The 11626-nt window shown below is 41.3% G+C and overlaps 1 pseudogene; it reads right to left on the bottom strand.

Annotated features, from left to right (window-relative positions):
• Positions 1–723: 723 nt before the first annotated feature.
• On the bottom strand, positions 724–1454 carry LOC123857995 (frataxin, mitochondrial-like; annotated as a pseudogene).
• Between the last annotated feature and the right edge of the window lie 10172 nt (positions 1455–11626).

Genomic DNA, 11626 nt, shown 5'->3' with positions numbered 1-11626 from the left:
CTTGTGGTCAAAAGTTTATGTTGTTTCTGTATAAATATACTGTGTTATGAAAGACGTACTAGGTAAAAAGAGCAAATAATTTATTGTCCAAATCAGGACACTTTTGAAAGTGAAACTTTATATGATTCATACTTACCCAGGCAACAGGTTACCCTGGAACTGTCCCAGGCCAACCAGGACATGTGTTAACCCCAATAATTAGGTTTTACCATACCACACTGTATGTCTTCTAAGCCTTGTAGTAGCTTCCTCCATGCCCATAGGTTATTTATTTATTTATTTTTTAACATTTATAGGCAACTGTTTAATGAGTTTTATTTGGGAACAGAAAGGGAAACTCGGCCAGGCACTTTTTGCTGTGGTTTTATGCAGTTAAGTCCTTCAAAGAACAAATAGTGAAATCAAGTCATTTCTCCTCCTGGAATTTTTCCTTCTTCTTTTTCTTTGTTGTAAGGTTATATAGAAATGTATGAGTATATGGGCATTATAAAAGAGAAGGGATATCCTGTGAGGGAGGAAATCAGACAATAAATCCAAAAAAACTATGAAAATTAAAAATCCGAACTTGGGGGAGGGTGGGAAGCAAAACATTTTTCACAGAGTCGTTACACGCCATGCAACTGTCCTCAAAAGTGGAAATGGAAGAAAACAGATACTCAGCTGCGGAACGAAGCTGTGGTCTTGGCTTTGTAGCTTTTATTGTCTTTGGAATTGGGCTGGGCATCAAGTGCCTTTTCCGGAATAGGCCAGAGAAGGTAAGTGCAATTTGGCTTTTAAGGCTTTAGTCAGCCCCCTGGCCAGCGCCCGTGGACGGACACACTGTGGTGGGAGTACACGCATTCTTCCCAGTCCAGTCGCAGCCCTGGGGCCCACTGGAGAGTGAAGATAACCAGATTTGCTTGTTTGGGGTCTGCCTGTTGATCCCGTAGGTTCCTAGATCTCCACCTAGTTTAGCTGTTAAAACACCACTCCCAAACGAGACATCACAGTGTTCGAATGTGTAAGGTTTGTCTGCGAGGTCTTCAAAAAACTCTGCTAGCGAGTCCAGTGTCTTCTCTGCCGGTCTTTCATAGGCGGTCTCATCCAGAGAGCCAGGGTCGCCCGAAGTTCTCGCTGTCAGAGTCATCAAAGGGACTCTGCTCTCCGACATTCACAACCGGATTGAGGCGGTGGGGGCTCAGGCTAGCGTGGCTGGGTACGCGGGTCGCCCCGGTCCCAGTGCGCAGGCCCCGGCGGCGATCGATCGTGGGGCGGGGCGTCCGTCCTCGGCCCCGGGGCCGCAGCGCGGCTCGGGGCTGAGCTCGGGAGGCGCCGCGCGGGGCGGGGGGCCGGCAGCCGTGCAGCCCCCCGGCGTTCACGTGCCGCTCACAGCCTGCCGCTGCTCCGCCCTCCGGCTCCGGGGACCGCGCGCAGTTTTGTAATACGACGTGTAAGAAAACAGCTGTGTGTGGCATACCCGTGGGTGTGGTGGCGGGCACTCCATTCTGGCCTGCCCAACAATGTGCCTTGCTTCTTTCTCATTACCGGACCCTTCTTGGCTCTTGGTGTGACGGTGGGCTCGGGCACAAGGCATGACATATAATTGCGCCAGGCGATCGTAGCAACTTAGTTCCCCCACATTAGTGAATGATCTTTAGAAAGCTTTTCACCTACTTACTGCCGCTAGGATGTCAGGAGAAGTCTCTTGGTGACTTTTAGGAAAGTTTTTCTTTCCTGATGGGAGACACAAGAATATATGCCGTTCTGCCTCTGGATTCCTTACCCAACAACATTCCTGCTCTTGGTGCTGTTACGTGAAGACGTAGTGACGGAGCCTGTGGCAGCAATGTGGGGTCCATGAGGTCGTCAGTCTGTGGATAGAAACCTGCATGCCGAGGATGGCGGTGCGGACGCATGGAAAGTTCCCGGGTCCTTCATGGCATCACTCAGTTTGGAACCAACCCTGGGATTTCTGCCTCCAGACGTCTTGTTAGATAAGCAAGTTGTATTCTTACCGGTTAAGCTATTATCAGGGAGGTATTCTGTTACTTTCACCTGCACGGAACCTAATTAATATAAGAGGCATAGATTCAACCCCAGGCTGTCAGTGTCCATGTCATGATCATACCCTACTGGATGGGCAAATTCTCCAGACAGCTTCCATAACCAGTCCCACAGCATCACAAATGCTGCCCCATATTTTTCAAGAAGAAGAAAAAGTTGTCTAGACAGGCCTCCTATTGCCCACCGAAGGAAACCTCCTTCCCTTCCTCTCTTACCTCTTTCTGCTGTAGCAAATCATTCTTCAAAGATGGGTATGGAAAACAGTCAACATAAGTTTTAAGAAAACCACAAATATCTATCTTTTGTGACTTTAAGCTCACTTCTTGACTAAATTTAGAGTAGTAACTACTATTGCAACCAAGAATCGATGGGCTTTTCTAAAATCCTGTGTAAAGCCTCACGCATTCCAGGACACCCAGGATTTTCACGGAGGCCTACAGCAGGCCACAGGAGCCCTTCCCCTCTCTCAGTGCTTGGCGGAGAGCAAGCTCATCAGGGTGAACCGAACTCTCCACACCCTGCTGCCTTCCAAGCATCCATTTATCAGGTCATCGGGTGATGACAGACTGAGCATTGGCGTCACTATTAGGAAGCCATGGGCTCTAGTCATATCTTTGCCAGCGGGAAGATCTGCCATCCACGACACCTTATGCAAGCCCCTAGGAGATTTTGGATGAGAGAGTTTAGAGTTCTAAAATTGCATACTCAGAATCCAAAGAGACTTCATCTCAGGAAATGAGGTTTCGTAGCACAAGCCAGCCTCCATCCCTTATCAGCGGTTGCTGGAAAGCTGTGTTGAGAGGTGCGGTAGGCTGAATAGATATCCATGATACCTGTCTCTCCATAGATACCAGAGCTATCCACGACCTAATCCCTGGAATCTGTGAATGTTATTTTATAGAACAAAAGGGACTTCGCACGTGTGATTAAGTTAAAAACCCTCAGATGAGGAGATAGTCCTGAATCATCTGGGTGGGCACTAACTGTAATGTATTCTTAAAAGGAACAAGCAGATTTGACTACAGAAAAGATGAGGAGACGGGTATGTGACTACACTTCTGGTTTCCAAGGTGGAGGATGGAGCCATTAGCCAAGGAAGAGAGGGAATGCAGTTCTAGAAGCTGGAAAAAGTAAGGAAAGAAACAGATTCTCTTCTGAAGCTTTGGAGGGGATGCAGCCCTGCCAACAGTTTGATTTTTGACATCTGACTGGAACTATAAAAGAATAAATTTGTATTGCTTTAAGCCGCTGAGTTTGCGGTAGTTGGTTATAGCAGCGTAAGTAAATAATTCAAGAAGGATGATAAAGTCTCATTGACCTCAGCAGAGATATAGACTAGGTTATATTTGAGATGGTCGATTCTGAATGAAAGTGAGTGGCAGGGAGGGCTTTCTTGTCTCCTCACTGCAGTTTCTGGCTTAGAATACTACGAATCTGAATATGTAAAAATAGCTTTGTAATACACTGGTATTTTCTGCTTTCATCTGAATATTGCCCTCTAACACGGATCCTCCGATATGTGCTGACAGGTTGCTCTTCAACTTTCCTCATAATTATATTTACAGACAATAGCAGACTGGGGGTGCCCATGTGAATGAATTATTTTCAACATTTGTCTTATTCAATTGGCATTTATTGCAGTGGCTTCTAACCTATGGCATGTATCAGAATAATTTAAGGAGTTTGTAAAAGTGCATGCCTAGATCTCAACCCGATGGACCCAAACAGAATTTCCTTAAGTGTTTATTTTTATATTCTTTGAAGACATTATAAAATACACAAAAAGCTGGAAACAGTAGATTTACCAAGTCAACTGCTATTGACTAATATAATTTGAAATAGTCCCCAAATATTGCTACTTTTGTAACAGATTTGATACCCCTGTGGTTCTTTCTCTGTCATGATACCCATGTTCCTATGGTGGTACATAGAGGTAAGCCATGCCAAAAATCTCAAAGATTTTCCTTAAAAGTGCATTAAGTAATGCTAAATATGAGATTTATTACTCATACCAAAATGCTGACTATTTCAGGAAATTGCCAGTCTGTCTTAGGCTGGATGGCATCTCATCAAATTTGATGTCATCTGTTTCCTGACTGGAGAGATGGAAAATATTGCTGTTCTATCCCACTTTATACAAACATTAAATTGAACCATCTGAAATTAACTGTTTTTCTAGGTCAAAAATATCTGAATGCTGGCAATTCCATATGGTTTAACCTGCTAAGTGAATTTATTAGTAAATAAACTAAAATCAAACAAGCTAAATTATTCTAGTGCTTTTTTAAAAGCGAAATTTAATAAGTAGGTAAATACTAGTATAGCTTCTGGGTTATTGAAAATAATCAAACAGATGAAAGATAAATTGTTAGTTAAAATTCTGTGTCTTATTGTTTTTGTTGATTTTCTTCAATCTTCCCCAGACATGAGTTTGTTTCCTGTCTTTAGTGATTTTGTACATGTTCATCGAATGTGTGAAAAGTTACTATTGTATATGAATGAATAGCAATCACAAGTCATGAATTTTGTGTGTGTACTTAAAATCCTGGATTATGATATGTACTGTAAATGAGTTTATTACATATATTATTAAGGTTGGTCTAGGTATAGCTGTAGTGTAATAGAAATACTATTAGAATCAGAGTAAGAAGCCTTGAGTTGGAGTCCACAGCTGCTACTTGCTTTCATTTCCCCACCTGCAAAGTGGGGAAAATATGAATACTTTCCATGTAGAATTGCTATGAGGCTCAAACGAGATAATGTATATGTAGGTAACTGTAAATCATAAAGCACTGTCAAGTATCATGGTATATATGAAATAAGTACATGCTGAAGATTTGCCATCTGTGCGTCAGCAGACTAAAGCTGTTTCTAGGATACTAACCGGGTGCACTTTTTAAATTGACAAACAGAACTAGTCTATGCATTGATAAAAAAGGTTTATGCTTTCCTAAGGAATAGATAGCTAACAAGTGTGAGAGATTTATGTGAAAAAAACTAAAGTCTATTAATAAAATAAATAGCAAGGTAAAAATAATTAGCCTAACAATCACATTTCAAAAAGAATAGGTAATTTTTAACTCAAAAGATTTTTATTATTTTTTTTTTAAAATTCATTTTAAGTAATCTCTATACCCAAGATGGGACTCAAACCTGCAACTCCGAGATCAAGAGTCGCATGCTCCACTGACTGAGCCAGCCAGGTTTATATAATCTTCACTTTTTACTTTAACCCAAACTTCTTTGGTTGGGAAGTATAACATTAATTTCATTCAAGCATTCTTATAAGAATGTTTTGTTGTCGTTGTTTCTAAATGAGCTAATGAGTCAGACGATGCCAGGAAGTAAAACACATATGATGTTATGGCTTCCATGTCAAGGATCTTACAAACAGTACCTCTCCACTGCACAAGTATTGTTACTTTATTTTAATTACATTACACTTCAAGAGGATTTTAATGTTGTTACACATTATTTCATGAGTGTAATTAGTGAAATCGAAAGTGATAAACTTTCCTATTTTTACTTCATTTACTTCTGTATTATTTTATTCATCAGCGTTTCTCCTTTAAGAGAGGAACAGATAAGTGAATACATCTTTTCAATACATGTGGTCATTGTCTGGAAATAGAACCACCCAGAGAACTCTGAGAATGCTTTGAGAATACCAGGACAGTGGGAAGAGTCTCGGAGAAGAGGGCATTTAAGCTGAGCCTTGAATAATCAGTAGATTTACCCATGGAGGAGTAAATGGGGTGGGTCTGTGACTGGTGGAACGATGGTAAGAGGATGACGGAAAGATGTGCAAGGGTGAGGAAGCAGCGTGGCCAAAGGCACAAGGGTACGAAACTGTGGAATTAGAATGATAACCAGTTTAGTATTCCTAGAATATCAAACTCCAGGAGGAGGAAGGCAAGGACGCTTTCTAATAAGGGATGATCCTGTGGCTGGATAACCAGGTCATCAGAGTCTTGCCTGTACCTTGTTCATTACGTGGCTGTTTTCTGATTTGTTAAACTTTAATGGCAGTTGTCATCAGACAAGGCAACTGTTGTCTGGAGAGGCTCTATCACACATCCCCGTCTTTCCAAAACACCTGCTATTGCCACACAACTGGCTGATAAATACATGGATAACATTATTTTTCTGTTCAAAACTACCGGGAAAGCTGATGTCCCACTCAAGAAGGCATAAGCTTTGCCCAAGCATCACTTGGGAAAAAGTGTTGCTTAGCTGAGCAATTCAAACTGGGCACAGTATCAAATCCATAAAAAGTATTCCATAGATAGTAGGAGTTTCGGTGGTTGTGTTTATTTTGGTAATTGAATTCTCCTTCCTCTGAACCTAGACTTTGTCACTTACACTAAATTCCTGTCACTCTGATCTAATTCATATGTGCTGGCCTGTATGTTGGGCACACTGATAAAGATATAGTAGTAGTATTAAATGTGCTGTAGTGTGCTGAGACCTGATTCTAAGGACTAGGATATATTACAAACATTAAAACAAAAGAGATGTATCTAACTGCAGGCCAGTAGAAGAACTAACACATTTATCAGTATCTCTAATTAATTTTTTATGGGTTTATAGACCTTTTGAAAGAGTTAAAATTTTAGAAGCAGAAGTTTGAAAAAAATCTAAACATACACTTGATATTTCATTATATTTTTTATTCTAGAATATCTTTTTTAAAAGATGGCTCATTAAATATTGCCCAGGTAAATAGGATAATGGTAAAATACGTATATAAGATAACAATAATAATTCATTAAACACTTTGGCACTTAGCATCCAGTTTATGAAATAAAGCTTTGCTATTACCTTTAAAACTTCAGTGAGTTCCTGAATTTTGTGTATAACATTTTCCTTTTCTTTCTTTCTTTTTTCTTTTTTTTTAAGATTTTATTTATTTATTTGAGAGAGAGAGAGCGAGCACATGAGGGGGGGGAGGGTCAGAGGGAGAAGCAGACTCCCTGCTGAGCAGGGAGCCCGATGGGGGACTCGATCCTGGGACTCCAGGATCATGACCTGAGCCGAAGGCAGTTGCTTAACTAACTGAGCCACCCAGGCGCCCAACATTTTCCTTTTGTTAAAATTTTATCATATGTTTATCTTTAAATGTAAAATATCTAACCGTATCCACTGATTAGCAAAGACAGCTCTGTCAAAGTTCAAGTGTTTATTCATGTATGGGAAAGTGGGATGGGTGGTCTTGACCCTCTGTGGTATCCTATTGGTCTGTTTGTCTTTTCCTATTCTATTTTCATAGTTTTAGTTATCATAGCTTTGGAAATTTTATATAAATCTTCATACTTCAATATTTTTTATTTTCTTTCTGGTTCTTTTCCTCTGCATCCTGGTAAAATGTCTCAGTTTTGCCTTTCGTTTTATCGAATCCATTTTCTAAAGGTCAGTTCTGTTTTATTTAGCATCCAATACATACTTTAATTTACTATTGAAATTTCAGTTTTCTTGCCTTTTTTTTTTTTTTTTTAGTCTCATCTTGCCATCTTATCCCATATTTTCTTTGTAAGGAGAAACAGCTTCCATGACATATAAACACAAATACCTACTAAGAAAAATATAGTGGTTTTAATGCAAAGAATATAAAGACATCATTCCTCCCAACATACAAGGGGATGTATCGTATTTAAAATACCCTGCCGAACATCTGCTAACATTAGGTTCTGATTCTAATACTAAATCCTTATTAGGGTTCTGTCCTCCTAATAAGGAATCTTTAGGGTCATATATCAAATAGTCTGTAAAACAAACCACCCCAAAATTTAGTGGCTTGAAGCCATATTTATTAAGCTTTCTATTTTGCAGGTCAGAAATTTGAGCTGGGCTCAAGATGAGTAATCTTCTTGCCTGGCTGAGCTCAATCATTAGATTTCAGCCAGCGCCAGGTCAAAGGGGGGCTGGCTGGTCTCGCACGGTCTCATGGGGGACGACTCATTTCCGTACACTTGGTCCCTTACCGCCCTCCGGCTTCCTTGGGCTTGCTCGCATGGCAGCAAAGCATTTCCAGGAGACAACAGAAGTGTGTAAGGACTCTTGAGTCTTTGTTTTGGAACTGGCAGGGCTGGCTTTGCTTCCACTGCCTAATAAGGATCAGAGCAAGTCACAAGGCCAGCTGAGATTCAAGGGGAAGGAAAGGAGACTCTACCTTTTCATGGCAGGAAGGCAAATTGTGAAGGGCATGGATGCAGAGAGGAGTCATGGATTGTGGCCAGTTTTTTGCATTCTGTCGCAGGCAATATTCTGTTTCTTGGGTACTGATATGTGTTTTGAACAGGCTCCATGTTGTGGTTTATTTTTCTATGTTTAGGACCAGGCAGAGCTGTGGGGCATATAAGAAAATGGTGTTTAAATTGCCCTTCTCCCTCCTCACTGCCTAGCTGGACCTAAATTTCTTCACAATATTCTTCCCTTGAGAAGCTCAGTTTTCTTGTCCTGTGAATTTTTTTATGTTTTTCCTGATATTTTGCTCAGAAGTTGAGAAAGCCTACATCAGGGATTGGTAGCCATTTTAAACTGGAAGACTTAGCTTGATACTAGATTGTTATTCCTTATTTCAGGTTAGAGGTTATATTCATTTGCTCTCACAATGACCACCATAATACCATGGATTTTTTTTTAAGATTTTATTTATTTACTAGAGAGAGAGAGGGAGAGAGAACACAAGCAGAGGGAGGCACAGAGGGAGAAGCAGACTCCCTGCAGAGCAGGGAGCCTAATGCAGGGTTCAATCTCAGGACGCTGAGATCAGGACCTGAGCTGAAGTCAGACGCTTAACCGACTGAGCCACCCAGGTGCCCCACATAATACCATGTTTTGACTATTGCTTGCTGGAACTTAATTTCCTGATGAGTTGCCTGACATTCAAAACCAGGATTTCTTGAGTTCAATTTCTTTTTTTTTTTTTTAAAGATTTTATTTATTTATTTGACAGAGAGGGACACAGCGAAAGAGGGAACACAAGCAGAGGGAGCGGGAGAGGGAGAAGCAGGCTTCCCGTGGAGCAGGGAGCCCAATGCGGGGCTAGATCCCAGGACCCTGGGATCATGACCTGAGCCGAACGCAGACGCTTAATGACTGAGCCACTCAGGCGCCCCTTGAGGTCAATTTCTTACCAGATAATTCATCTTTGTCCCAGGCTCCTTGTTACCTGCACTGAGACCTGGTATTGTTTCTGAGCTGGCAATGTTTTGAATTGGTTCTTATTTACCCTTTTGAACCTACATCAATCAGGCTGTCAGTATAGACATCGACATTTACATAACTAATGGCAATCCTGCTTGGTGTCCTTTCAGTTTGCGCTATGACTAGAGATCTCATTTACACACTGGTGACCTTCCAAATTTCACTTCTGTTAATTTCATCTGTAGGTCCTTCAAGTTCAAACTGCAAGATTCCTGCCTGTTCAGAGAAATGCTCTCAAGACTCTTGTCCATGCCGGTTTCTGCTGTCTGATTTTTTTTCTTTTATTTATTACCCCAGCTTTTAATGTACTATCTTACTGATGTAACAAATTTTGCTCTGATATTTTAGCCTCCTTTTGGCCTCTCTCCTTTTTACCTTGGAAGCTATGAAAACTCATGCTGTTTGTATCAGACTATGCTGCTGTCTTTCCCAAGAGGGTGCTGATGCCCACACTGAGCCACCAAATTGTCTGTTTTGATGGAACCGATTAATCATTCAAGGTAAACTTCCATTCCTTTTTTAGTGAAATGAATAGATTTTGTTTACTTTTTTTAAAAGTGAATAAATCGAATTAACTGGTTGACTGGATTGATTGAATTTTCTATTTTTGGCTTTAGGATTTTAAAAGTCTGTGTTTCCTGTTTTATCAATAACAATTAGGAAAGCCTAGGTTACAGTGCTTATGAGGAATAAGGTGGGTTTTATTTACCGTTTAGGAGTTCATTGCTTTCTGTGATGAGCATTCTTTTTTTTTTTTTTTTAAGATTTTATTTATTTATTTGACAGAGAGAGAGCGAGAGAGGGAACACAAGCAGGGGAGAGTGGGAGCGGGAGAAGCAGGCTTCTTGATGAGCAGGGAGCCGATGTGGGACTAGATCCCAGGACCCTGGGACCATGACCTGAGCCAAAGGCAGATGCTCAACAACTGAGCCACCCAGGCACCCTCTGTGATGAGCATTCTTATACCCCCATGAAATGTGCTTGCTCTTTAATATAGGCTGTTGAGCAAGGACTCTGGAGTCAGCCTCCTCATTCTGTCAGTTGCTGCCTGGGTGTCCAGTCTCAGTTTCCTTATCAGTATAGGATAAGTAATAGACACACATACACAGCCCCACAGGGCATGCAATATGTAGAGTGCTGAGAACTATATCTAGTCAGGAGGAAACCGTGCATTCTGGCTACCTTTCCCATTTTCATCCCATAAATGGTATAAAGTAGACTGAAACTCAGGAAAAGATGCCCATTTTGACCTCACCAAGAACTATGTCTCTCTGGGATTCCTCTGCATCCCCTTGGCCCGTCCGGCTTTGCTCTAGGCTTCTGAGTTTCACTCTTCTGGCCTGTTTTGGTGTTTTTGCTTTGATGGCAGAAACATTGCAGAACCCCCTGATGTTTGGAAAAATCGGGCAGCAGGGTTTGTAGCAAGGGCATGAGAAGGTGAAAACAAGTGCCGGCGGAGGTCTCCAGGCTCTGCTGTGGGGGCTGCCATCTTTCTGCCTTCCACATCAGAGGAAAGAGTGTTTCCACTCCTGTTAATAAAACTGATAAACTCAGGATCACTCTGAGAAGGCTGCTTGCAGCATCCTGAGATGCCAAAACAAAATTCATGATTTCCTGGGGAAAGTTACCAGGAAAGGTAATGAATGACTAGACAAAAGACAAAAATCTCTAGTTTTGATTGAATTATTATAGCCTGAATTTTTCTGGCAAGCACACCTTATTTGGGGGAGCGTGGGGCAATGCAAATAGCACAAAATCAAACGTGGAAGGGAAAATAGACCATGCTAGCAGCCACTTGGGACACTTAAACAGGTCACTTCCCTTCGAGACTGAGTCTTTATATCTGGAAAGTTAGGGTGCTGATTTGTGATCTCTAAATTGTCATACCACTCTGACATTTCTTGATTCTATTCTAAAGCATAAGAATTTGTTTGTTACCACAGGCAGGATCTCTGGAAAGGCTTTAGAATAAGTGTGGAACCCATTCAGCCTCCACTGTTGGCAGAAATCTTGATGAGTATGATTTAGCGTGCTTCCCAGAGCTACTGCTTATGATGTTGAGCCAAATTCCTGGGGCATCTGAACTACTGCCTGGCAGTAAGTTAGGCCTTCTTCCAGAACTGCTAAGTGGTACCTTTGTGACCTGACTGCGTTAATCATGAGTTGGGCACTTTGGGAGGTATATTAGCTCACTGATACCTCTGGATCAAGCCCAGGTTTACTTTGTGGGAATAAATGGACATGGCAAAGAAATACATTCTTCCTTTTCCTAACAAGTACATGAATCACAGTCTGCCACATAAACATGGGGAAATATCAAGATCAAACATAAACATATCATATATATGAAGAATTTTAAGTACATAATTAGACAATG

This window comes from Mirounga angustirostris, unplaced genomic scaffold (assembly GCF_029215605.1).
Source record: "Mirounga angustirostris isolate CCGP_5_RB_7025 unplaced genomic scaffold, mMirAng1.0.hap1 SCAF_13, whole genome shotgun sequence".
Classification (NCBI taxonomy): Eukaryota; Metazoa; Chordata; class Mammalia; order Carnivora; family Phocidae; genus Mirounga; species Mirounga angustirostris.
This window is presented reverse-complemented; position numbering and strand designations above follow the sequence as displayed.